This window comes from Vulpes vulpes, chromosome 1 (genome assembly GCF_048418805.1).
Source record: "Vulpes vulpes isolate BD-2025 chromosome 1, VulVul3, whole genome shotgun sequence".
In the NCBI taxonomy this organism is placed as follows: Eukaryota; Metazoa; Chordata; class Mammalia; order Carnivora; family Canidae; genus Vulpes; species Vulpes vulpes.
This window is the reverse complement of record NC_132780.1, coordinates 100,455,136-100,467,701: the sequence shown is the minus strand read 5'-3', so window position 1 is coordinate 100,467,701 and position 12,566 is coordinate 100,455,136. Positions and strand designations below refer to the sequence as shown.

Genomic DNA, 12,566 nt, shown 5'->3' with positions numbered 1-12,566 from the left:
TGAATAATAGCCACTGATATTGTTTTACCTTGTATGTTATTTTACATGTAATTTTTTTTCCTAACTCTAACAAGGAAGTTGATGATGTCCCTTCATTCCTGGGTCCTTTACAACCAACATAGATGGCAATACAGTAAGTTAATCCATGCTGTTTGGAAAAGTTAAACTCAAATGTAATGTAAACAGAGATAATGCAAGGAATTATGTAAGAATTCCCCATGACAAAGAAGAGTTGTAAGGACCCAAGGAGGGTTGGGTTTTTTTTTTTCCCCCACCTTTGGCACATGTTTGTTTGTTTTATACTTTGTTAAACAATATCTAGTTTCCACAATGATCATTCCCCAAATATTAACAAGTATTCTGATTAAAACATAAAACAGTGAAACCAAAAAGTAAGTTTTAATATGAAGATCCGAGGAGAATGTTCAGCAAGGGAAGTGGGGGATGTGACTTAAAAATAAGCTTCATTTCATAATGTATTTTTATTCTGTATGGGATTAGATTTGCAGCACCCTTATATGATTATTCTTTACCATAGATAAGTAGCAGTTTCTTTTTGAACATCCTTTGGCAAGAGATCAGAAACCGAGGTAGGAAATCCAGCAGGGATAGTATACAGAGTTATTTAGTTATCGATTCTGAGTTATTTAGGAGATAAAAGGAAGACCTAGTACATTCCATCACCTAACCTTCTGCGTCCAGCCAATTAATTTCTTAATTGCAAAATCTTCGTCGTAATTATCATGAAAGAAATAAGGCAACTGATTCATCTCCCTTTCTTTCCCTCAAAGGAGCATTCCTTCCTGGCCAAGGTATCTTCATCCTGCATAGCTGTGATGCCAGCAGTTGTGAGGGTGATGCTTTAACACAGTCTGTGACTTGGTTGCCACTGGACTTTCAGGTTTCAGTTAGTATTTTCAAGGAAGAGATCAAGTGTGGCAAAAATGACCAAGCTAATATGGTGTTTGCCATAATTATGTTAGTTTTATAGCTACCAGTAAGCTTCAATAATTAAAGATAAATGAGGACAAGATACCTTCTCTCCTACTGTATCACGACCAGGTAACATATTAAGGAAAGCAAATACTAGACTGATTTTTTTTGATGAATTCAGCCATTTATGAAAAAGCAATTGAGGTGAACATGTGTTCCAATGTGTGCACACACACGCACGCGCGCACATTCTCCAGAGCCTTATAAGCTCATCCAGACACTCCTTCACATACTCTGTGATGTCGCTAAACATCTAGCAAAAAAAAAAAAAAAAAAAAAAAAAGTTTTGTTTAAGGTGAAAGGATGATTTTAATGGTAAAATCAACTGTTACCTTATTGGAATCTGGTGATACTCCCTGAATGTGGGATGGCCCTGGAGAGAGGACATATCTTAGATGGAGAATAATTCCCATGGGTGGATTCAGTTGTTTGCCCTCAGTAGCCAATAACCCCAGCACCTGGGGCATGAGTGCCTCAGTCCTCAAGGGGAACCTAAGGGGAACGTGACAATATCACTACAGCCTTAAATCCACTTGTATTAGAATATGTTCAATACACCCGGGAAGGCATCTTTAGGCATTTTGCTCAGTCTCTTTTTCTGGAAAAACTTTTTCTGGAAAAAGATAATAATCATCTCAAAAACAGCTACAGCAGTGAGGACTGTAGGTTTTCCCATTAAGTTATTCATTATCTTTTTCCTCTGATATCAAGCCTGAATTCCCTCTGAATCTCACCTACATCAGCAGGGCCGTGTAAGTGGTGCACCTGGAGGAGAGACCGGGACACTCATCTTTGTGGTGCTTGATCACCAACCTCTTCTCATGCTATGACTGTCGCACTCAGTAATTTAAATTAAAATTGGCAAAGGAAGTACCAAGCGATGGCTCTGAAGCTCACGCAGATGAACGATGTCCTGGCTCACGTTTAACAACTAGCTCTCTGGAGACAGAGAAAACAGAAGCCCTGCTTTAAAGCATCTTCTGATTTCTGTGGTGAGATATTCCAACCATGTCGGTTTCAAGCTATCAGTATTGTGTAACTGGACAAGGAATGGGGAAGAGAGGCGGATACCAGGCTCTGATGACCAGGTTTGTAGAGCCTACACTGGCACACCATGGCCTTGATGCCAAGCACATTCCTCTCTGTCCCTCTGGGTAGCGGCAGCTGTACTTTCTCCTGATGATCAGTCAATAATCTGCCAGGATGATGTCTCCTTTCCTGGCCTGCTGGTCCCTTGGCACAGGGCCCAGTGAATTGGGTGGCAGCCATAGCATAAGGTTTAATTATTGATCTGTCCATTGATGGAAGAGATTTCTCTCTGGAAACAGAACCTTTCAATCTTCTTAATCCAGAACACAAGGACAAGAAGCCACACTCCCTCCACCCCACTGCCACCGATGGTGCATCACAAGGAGCAGTGGTAAGCAGAACCTCTTCCACTCTCATCCCTCAGTGATCAGGCCCTACTTTTTGGGGACATAGCACCATCATGACAGCAACAGATGCTTGCAAGGGATCATCTCCAAACCAGTACAACAGCAGCGTCTTCAACGGCTCTTTTATTGCTCTCTCAGGATGAAGTTTCTTGAAGATACACATGTGGCAAAAGTAGATCCCATCCTCATGTATGGAGCACCCTACCTCCCTTGTCTTTCTCTCTTTCTTTCTTTCTTTCTTTCTTTCTTTCTTTCTTTCTTTCTTTTTCTTCCTTCTTTCTTCTTTCTTTCTTTCTTTCTTTCTTTCTCTCTTCTTTCTTTCTTTCTTTCTTTCTTTCTTTGTTTTTAGATTTTCTTTATTTATTCATGAGAAACACAGAGGCAGAGACATAGAGGGAGAAGTAGCCTAATGCAGGACTCAACCCCAGCACCCTGGGATCATGACATGAGCTGAAGGCAGATGCTCAACCCCTGAGCCACCCAGGTGCCCCCATACCTCCCTTTTCAAAAAGTTTCCTTGCTCTATACTTATGTTATGCAAGATTTCTTGTCAGTAGATCAAATATTCTCTAAGTTCTCAGATTATTGTACTGTCAGAAGAGCCATGGGAAAGAAAGTCCAATCCATACCCAGAACAGATTAATTTCAGCCTAAATGAATCACTGAGGCTTCCAGTGTGGAAAGGATCCAGTAAAATTAACTCTTTAATAAACAAAACCTTAATCTCTTTGAGAAACTGAATTGGGAGTTTGTTGTTAATGTTGTTGGTGTGGGTGACACTAGCCAGGAGTTTAGTGAGATAAGGCTTAGGACTGGGCAGATAGGGCTAGTTCTGTTCCCAAAACTGCATTCACAAACCCCTGTACTGGCCTGGGATGGTCAGTGGCCAATGGCTGATGGCAAGTAGCTGGATTCATTCTGTCTACTTGCTTCTTTAGTGGCTCTCGTACGGTAGATGCTCTCCGATGGTGACAAAAAGATTTTACAGTTCGTTGAAAGAACAGCTAAGTTCAAATATATTCCTACATTGAAAAAAACTAACAGTCAAGCGCTTTTTTAAAACTTCATGGGCCCAAAGTAGTAGCAGTTGGAAGCATCCCTCCAAATTAAGCATATCAAATAAGCCTCTATTACAAATTAAGGATTTTTCTGCTAGAACATATTAAAACTCTTTTTGTTATTTTGCTTCTGAAATCATTTGACTACAAGCAAAATTATATCCCAATTTACTAACGTTTTGGCCACCAGTTTGCATACTCAGAAATTATCTTCAAGTAGGAACAACAAAATTAAAATTGTTTTCAAATATACTGATGTGCTTGGGGTGCAGAGATGGATTAGTCGGCTACGTGGCTGACTCTTGATTTTGGCTCAGGTCATGATCTCAGGGTGCTGGGATCTGCGAGGCAGGGGGCCAGACTCTGTGCCCAGCAAGAAGTCGGCTGGAGACTCAGTCTCTCCTTCTGCCCTGTCTCCTGCTCATGCTCTCTCTTTCTCTCTCATAAATAAATAAATAAATAAATAAATAAATAAATAAATCTTTAAAAATATATATGCTGATGTGCTTAAAAAATGAAAATAATGCTTTTTCTGTCACATTAGTTTTTGTAGTCCTTTTACATATTACATTTTATTGGTTATTAAGCTCCTTTTTATTTTTGTATTCTAGAGAACATAATTTATTCTTCAAGTCCCAAACACTTTTCTTGTCATTGTTTGTTTTAGAAGAGCATGAATAGCTAGTTCAGAGTCCCTCTGCCCTTTGTGACTCATGAGAAAAATCATCCTGTTTGCAGGAATGATGACCTTCTCTCCAATTTATTCTTTTCCTCTCAGTAATTATTTACACTGTATTGTATTCGTAACAAAAGTTTCTCTAACTTTTATCTTCTCAGGCTTTTTGTTTTCTACCTAGTGTTAAATATATTGTAATGAAAGCTTGACTTGGCGAATTTTCTAAATCTGAATTTTCCTTTAGGAAAATTCCCTTATAGGGCAGCCCAGGTGGCTCAGCGGTTTAGCGCTGCCTTCAGCCCGGGGCCTGATCCTGGAGACCCGGGATCAAGTCCCACATTGGGCTCCCTGCAGGGAGCCTGCTTCTCCCTCTGACTGTGTCTCTGCCTCTCTCTCTCTCTCTCTCTCTCTCTCTCTCTCTCTCTGGCATGAATAAATAAATAAAATCTTAATAAAAAAGAAAAATTCCCTTATAAATTCCAAAAAGTGGTCTCTAATATATGCTGGTGGAGACTAATTCACTGCAGTAGTATACTGGTTTCTGAAGTTGGTCACTACTTATTCACTAGTCTTGAGGTTTCTCTATATGTGAGAATAAATATACTCGAAAGTAGGAAGATTTGCTGCAAAAATAGAGTGGGTCTGCTCCCAATTCTTTCTTCCTTTGACTTACCATTTCTCGGTGCCTCTATGATGTGGGTTTATTGATAGAATTCCTCTGGATGACCTATAGCATATGTGAAGATTTTCACATATATTATAAAACTCTCCATAAAACTGTCTCCAACACTATAAACCATATATGACTCATGTTCTGAAAATGCAAAGATGAATAGGACTATTATATAGGAAAAGTTTACTTTGGGGATCAATAGCAATGACAAAAATATAAAATGCACACTTGTGTACTTTCAATAGTGGTTTGTATAATTAATCAGCAACACCAAAATATACAAATTAAATCATTGGGAATTACTACTCTATTATGTCTTTATTGTCTCTATTATTACTACTGTATTATGTCTATATATAGTGTCTCTTTATATATACATACACACATGGACTTTATATACATAAAATCCACACCCCTCATAGAGTTTTATGGTGACTGGAATAGGGAAAAACATTATGCTTTTGAAGACTACTCTTGCTTACTCCTTCTTTTATGACAGAAGGAGGAAGGTTTTTGTCTTCCAATTATTTGAACACTAAAGGGTAAAAAGGTTAAAGATAGAGTAGACTAATAATGGGAAAAATAGTGGGTTTTTTTTTTTTAGATTTTATTCATTTATTCATAGAGACACAGAGAGAGAGAGAGAGAGAGGCAGAGACACAGGAAGAGGGAGAAGCAGACTCCATGCAGGGAGCCCAACACGGGAGTCGATCCCAGGTCTCCAAGATCACACCCTGGGCTGCAGGCAGTGCTAAACCACTCTGCCACCAGGGCTGCCTGGAAAAAATAGGGTTTTAATTTAAAAAGATTCATCCTATAGATGATTAACAAAAGGCATGTATGCCCTTAACTACTATTCCATCCCCATCGCATGGGAAACTGATAGCATTAGAATCTGGCACTAAAAACAGGAAAATCTTTTTTGTATAGTTATTACAAGAACTAGAGCTTTCCATATACATTGTTGTAAAGCTGTGCAGTTATAAAGCAACACTGAACCAGATGCGACATACTATGGAGTATTTAAAAGCTTCTCTCCTTAAAAGGATTAAAGAATAGTATACGGACTTATAGAGATATCACCTTTTGTGCAATTCATGTTATATCTATCAGACTTTCAAAAATTCTAGGTAATTAGTTTAATTACTATATTTCAATACTAAGATTTGGAATGTTTTTATTAGAATCACATTGTTTTGCCCTTCATTCATATATTTCTTCTCCAATCAATATAAATTTAAAAAGCAGTTATTTGGAATCTTTCATATATGCAAACCTGTGAATTGTGTTCCAGGAGGGCTATAAAAGTAAAAAAACGCAATTCTATCACTTATAATGTTTATAATAGAGTGGAAATTAAACAGTAGACTGAATTGATAGCCATACAAATAAAAAATATGATCTATATTATGAATGAAAAGCCATAGGACGTTGAAAAGGAAGAATTACTCAAGACTGAGGTAGATAATAAAGCTATAAAGGAAGAAAAGGCAACTTAATTTTGTATTAAATCTAAAATAAGATTAAATTAATCTTCCATTAAATAACAGAATAATTTTTTCAACGGTAAAGATGTTCTAAGACAAGAACACATGAGTAAATGCATGAAAATGGGAAAGAGTGGGATGTTCCAGAAACAACCAAGTTTCTCATAATTTGTCTGGAGTATTAGTAATGAGTAAATTAAAAAAAAAAAAAAAGAAAAAGAAACTAAGTCACTGTTGAACCCTGACTATCAGGAAAGAAGAAGGGGAGAATAGTTAATACTATATTAATGATTTATCTTTATTTAGTAGGCCTTGGGAAGTCATTGAAATGTTTAAAGACAAAAGAATGTTTTCTTACATGTCAGAAATATTTATTGAAAAACAATCATAGTGTACATTCTACCTTTTTTTTTTTCCTGAAGATGGACAGGGTCTAAAAGTAACCTTCTCCATAAGAAAATCTTACTATGGTAATAAGGCTAATAGATTTCACAGACAACCATGGTATATGGCACATGACAAGTCACATAAGAGAAGCAGAAAGACATTGAAGTGGAAGAATCAGAAAAAAGTTTTTGAAGGATGTATCTTTGAGATAAATGTTTGCGGATTAAAAAAAAAATTGATTGGAGGTAGAGATAGGTGGTACATTTCAGGTCTGGGTAATAATCTGTACAAACTAGCAGGGGAATAAATTTGTGGGATGATTTTAGGTGACAGTCAATGTAGTTCCATGGTTAGACCAGAGGCCCTGTGCAGAGTACAAGAAGCCAGCAAGTTTATATATTGGGATATAGCCATATTGTAGATTTATTTAGAGGGAGATTTGAATTTAATTCCATTACTGTGAAATGAAAGTCACTGAGAATTTGGTAATGCCAAAACTTGATCTGTCATCATAAAAGTTAAAGGATCAAAAAATAAATTAGGGTTTGGAGAATTCCTATTGCAAATGGTGAATCTGAATCACAAAAGTTCCCTCTTCCAAAATGTAATGAACCAATAAAAAGAAAACCACTACTATCACCAGAAGTTATGAACATCTGCTGAATTTTAAATTGAATAACTTATTTTATAAAAATAATGAAAAGAGAAGGGAACCTGTTAGTACAAAGATTTAATTAGGAAGTTATATATAATGCCTTGGCAAAAGGGTGAGGAGGGACAGTTTACAATGAAAAGAATACAGTGAAAATTTTAAAAAGTAGTGTAAAGGAAAAAATAAACTCTATAATGAACTAACAGATTTTAAAAAAAATGGATATAGTAATAAGGAGAATTACTATCATGGAAAATTAAATCACTGATGGTAGGCGAAATTCTCCCAGAGTGCAGAAAAAAGGGGACTAAAGATGAAAGCTGAGACAGCATGTGACCAGTATGTAGGGAAGCAGTGCAGCTCAAACATTTTTGGGGGGTAAAGAATTTAAAAATTAAAACAACAGTGCTTGCTTCAGCAGCACATATTCTAAGATTGGAACAATGCAGAGAACATTAGCATGATCTTTGTACAAGGAAATTCATGGCATGTTCCATATTTTTCCAAAAACTAGAATTGCCATATGATCCAGTAATTCCATTACTGGGTATTTATCCAAAGAAATAATAAAATAAAATAAAATAAAATAAAATAAAATAAAATAAAATAAAATAAAAATAATAAAATAAAAAACACCCCTTCAAGAAGATGTATGCCCTCCTGTGTTTATTGCAGCATTATTTACAATAGCTAACACACAGAAACAGCCCAAGTGTCAAGAGATGAATGGATGAAGAAGGTGTGAATATATATATATGAAATTATATATATATGAAATATATATATGTAATTAGGCATAAAAAAAGAATGAAATCTTGCCATTTGCAATAATAAGGATGGACTGCTAAGTGAAGTAAGTCTGAGAAAGAAATACCATATGATTTCAATCCATGTGGAATCTAAGAAACAAAACAAACAGATAAACCAAGAGGGGAAAGAGAAAAACAAAAAAAAAAACAACCTTAAACACAGAGAACCACTGGTGATTGCCAGAGGGAGGTGAGTGTGGGGGTGGGTAAAATAGGTGATGGGGATGGAAGGTACACTCACCCTCAGGAGCTCTGCGACATGCATAGAATGGCTGAAACATGTGTTCTGTACACCTGAAGCTAATATCACACTGTATGTTAACTATGCTTGAATAAAAAGACAAAAGAAAAATAAAACAACAAATGTAACAAAAGAAAAAAATCAAAGGCTTAAAGACATTTTCCTGAGATAAAGAGGCTGAATTGGGGAAAGGTGAAAAGATTTACAAATACCCAGGCTAATTCTCAACAAAGTACCAAAATCTAAATGGTCATTTCCAATGACAAGGGAGGGGAAGTAACAATTTGGCCACCAAATGTCTTATCATTCAATTCTCTTTTATGTATGAAAACAGAACAAAGATGTTATGAAGATACGTAGGGCAGCCTCCACTCAAGGAGCCTCCCTCTCCCTCTGCCTATGTCTCTGCCTCTCTCTCTGTTTCTCTCATGGATAAATAAATAAAATCTTAAAAAAAAAAGAAAGAAAGAAAGAAAGCAGGAAAGAAAGAAAGTAAGTGACATAAGGAAGTAATATTTGAGTAGAAATATGTAAAGAAAGTGAGAATTCCAAACCACGAAGCATAAATGTCCCTCTCAGCTTGGCAAATATTGGGCAGGCCTCTTCCTGCCTGACTTTTCTTTAGAGGACAAACTTCAGAAAACTTGTAATTATAAATTTTCTCACTGCCTCCTGGAGATGCGAATCTTTTTAAAAAGCTTCTTGCCCATTTTACAGCCCAGGCTTGTCCCCTCAAGGACCTGGGAGCCACCTCTTTGAATTGTAATCAAGGAAAAGAGTGTTCCTATCTCTCAGTTTCCATTGGAGGATCAGAGCCTAACTTTTGCAGGTACCAGGCTCCAAGTCACAATACAACTTCTGTCAGGAAGATGAAAGAAAGTTTACTTCCAAAGGTTCTATTTGATCTAGGTATAGAAATACTTACCTTGGTCTCTGGGAGCCAGGGCTCCATGGAGGTTAACAGCAATTTTTCAAATGCACTATTTATTTCTTAGTGTCAAGAATGTGATATTAGGATGTGAATGTACTTTTCTTACAAGGATAAAACTCTAAAAGAAGGCCCATCCCATTGAGGGGGGAAGAAAAACCTTTTCTAGTGTAGGTGCAATCAGTACGCATCCTGGTGTTGACTTAAACTGTCTCCCCATGTAACTTTCCATTGAAAAGGGAAAAAAAAATGAGGGCAGCCATTGACACATGGTAAATTGTTAATGAATCTGAGCCATTAATAGGAAACTATAGTTAAGTTTGGGTCCAGGTTAAAAGATCTATAGGGGCAATTATTTTGAGAGAAAGTGAGAGAGGCTGAAATGACCAGAGCTTGAGGTGCTTCGCAGAAGACAGAGGGGGGATTACAGGTGAGATGCTCCGCTGGAGAGTCTCCAGCCTTTGGAGTAATTGAGAGAACGAATTAAAGGGATTGGAGGGATCCCTGGGTGGCGCAGCGGTTTGGCGCCTGCCTTTGGCCCAGGGCGCAATCCTGGAGACCCGGGATCGAATCCCACGTCGGGCTCCCGGTGCATGGAGCCTGCTTCTCCCTCTGCCTGTGTCTCTGCCTCTCTCTCTCTATCTCTCTGTGTGACTATCATAAATAAATAAAAATTAAAAAAAAAATAAAGGGATTGGAGAGGAGAAGAGTACAAAGGGGGAGAGTCACTGAGAGAAATGTTTACTACTTGACGGTGTTACATTTTTCTGTGAAAACAGAACAACAAAAAAACCCACGTTCAATGTAGCAGGTTAGGCCAGTCAGCATGTTTGCTTTGTGTGCACTACCCGAGGGGCTATTGGGGTAATACTACTAGCACGCGACGTATTATTTTCCTGGATTTTATTTCCTTTTTATTAAGTACTTGGTTTTCTCTCGTGATCCAGCAGCATTCACCAGATAGTCTGGCTTTTCAGTAAGCCTGTGTGGCTGTTTCAGGCGGGGCATCAGGTTGCAGATGCCTCGGAAAGACAGGAACAGCCTCAGGTAGTCCCAACGGACTACCCCACTATGATGGGATCTGGATTCGGTGCAGGCCTCACCTGGGGCGCCTTCCCACCCGGGCAAGTTCCTGAGAAACCGAGAGGCACGTGGCAACAGTTGGTGCCGTGGGGGGGAGGGGGGCAGGGGGCCCCGGTACACGGACAGGGGTCCCTCGGCCTGACCCGTCCCGGGGGCTGGGAGTAGTAGTTCCCAAAGGCCTCTCCGGACGCTTGACTGTTCTCGGGGATGAGGAGCACCCCATCCCTCCCCCACTCCCTCCATCCCTCCCCCTCATCCCCATCCCTCCCCCATCCCTCCCCCTCCTCCCCAATCCCTCCCCCTCCTCCCCATCCCTCCCCCTCCTCTCCCCTCCTCCCCCCTCCCCAATCTCTCCCCCTCCTCCCCATCCCTCCCCCTCCTCCCCATCCCTCCCCCTCCCCCTCCTCCCCATCCCTCCCCCTCCTCTCCCCTCCTCCCCCCTCCCCAATCTCTCCCCCTCCTCCCACCATCCCTCCCCCTACCCCATCTCTCCCCCATCCCTCCCCTTCCTCCCCATCCCTCCCCCATCCCTCCCCATCCCTCCCGCATCCCGCCCCATCCCTAACCCTCCCCCTCCTCCCCATCCCTCCCCCTCCTCTCCCCTCCTCCCTCCTCCCCAATCTCTCCCCCTCCTCCCACCATCCCTCCCCCCATCCCCCCCCACCCCTACTGCCAGCGACGGATTCGGCACAGGCTGCGGAGTCCAGCTCTCGCCCCGAGGAACTGGGCGGAGGGCGGGGTTGAGCATCCGCGTGGGGAGCCTGAGGCCGGGACTCCGTCCTTCTGTCCTTCCGCAGCCTCCTCTGCCCCAGAACCTGCAGGCTGTGCCGAGGCAGCCCCTCCTGCACTGGAATCCCCCGTGGCACGCCCGGTTCCTGGGAACCCCTCCTGCAAGGCCACTTCCCGGTGCCGCGGACACCCCCGGGCCTGCTCCCTCCTCCCCCGGCCCGGCCCCACCCGGGATCGGTTCGTACCCCCGGGTCCAATCCCGCTCCCGGCAGCGGCGGCGGGTGTACCCAGCGGCCCCTCCTCTGCTCCCCTTTGCGGGGAGCCCCGCTGCCCGCCCCGAGGACCCCGCCCCCGCCCCGAGGACCCCGCTGTCCGCCCCGAGGACCCCGCTGCCCTCCCCGAGGACCCCGCTGCCCTCCCCGAGGACCCCGCGCCCGCCCTGAGGACCCCGCTGCCCTCCCCGAGGACCCCGCCCCCGCCCCGAGGACCCCGCGCCCGCCCCGAGGACCCCGCTGCCCTCCCCGAGGACCCCGCGCCCGCCCCGAGGACCCCCCGAGGACCCCGCTGCCCGCCCCGAGGACCCCGCGCCCGCCCCGAGGACCCCGCGCCCGCTCTCAAAGCCCGACGCTGCGGCCGCAGTGGTCGGTTCTCACCGCTCGGCCGGCCCGGACCAGGGTCGTTGCTCCGTGTCAGAATTTGGGTAATTTTGGTGAGAACAAGGCTCATATGTTCTCCCCACGGGGCCGTCGTTCGTGGGGAACGGCCAGGGCCGAAGGTGGGCGGCCTTGGGGAGTCGGGGCCGACTGAAGGGAGTCGGGATGGTCAGGAAGGCGACCCGCGAGTGTCCTAGAAGGGAAGAGGACGCTGGTCGCCGTGGTGCTATGTAGTCATTCATTCACTCATTTGTTTATTTACTTCATGATAGAGAGAGAGAGAGAGAGAGAGAGAGAGAGAGAGAGAGAGAGGGGCAGGGACCCAGGCAGGGGGGGGCAGGCCCCACGCGGGAGCCGGACGCGGGACTCGATCCCGGGCCCGGGGTCACGCCCTGGGCGGAAGGCGGGACCGCTGGGCCACCAGGGCTGCCCATAGCTTTGTAGTTTTAATGACATTTCCCTAAAAGCTAATTCATTGGGTGTCTTTATGTGCTTATTTACCCTCCATACAGCTTGACTGTTTACCCAAAGGTTTTCTCATTTTTAATTATACATTTTTTTCTCTACGGTTGAGTGTTGAGATTTCTGTGTTATGAATAAAACTCATTCGTCAACTAAGTGATTTGCAAATATCTTTGTGCTTTGGTGTCCCATCTAAGAACTCGGTCCATAGGGCTCTTGGGTAGCTCAGATGGTCAAGTGTCTGACTTCAGCTCAGGGCATGATCTCAGGGTCTTGAGATCGAGTCTCGCAATTGGCTC

The 12,566-nt window shown here is 42.6% G+C and overlaps 1 pseudogene; it reads left to right on the top strand.

Moving 5' to 3' along the window:
• The first annotated feature begins 7,767 nt into the window (after nucleotides 1-7,767).
• Nucleotides 7,768-7,865, top strand: LOC112913827 (U6 spliceosomal RNA; annotated as a pseudogene).
• The last annotated feature ends 4,701 nt before the right edge of the window (nucleotides 7,866-12,566 follow it).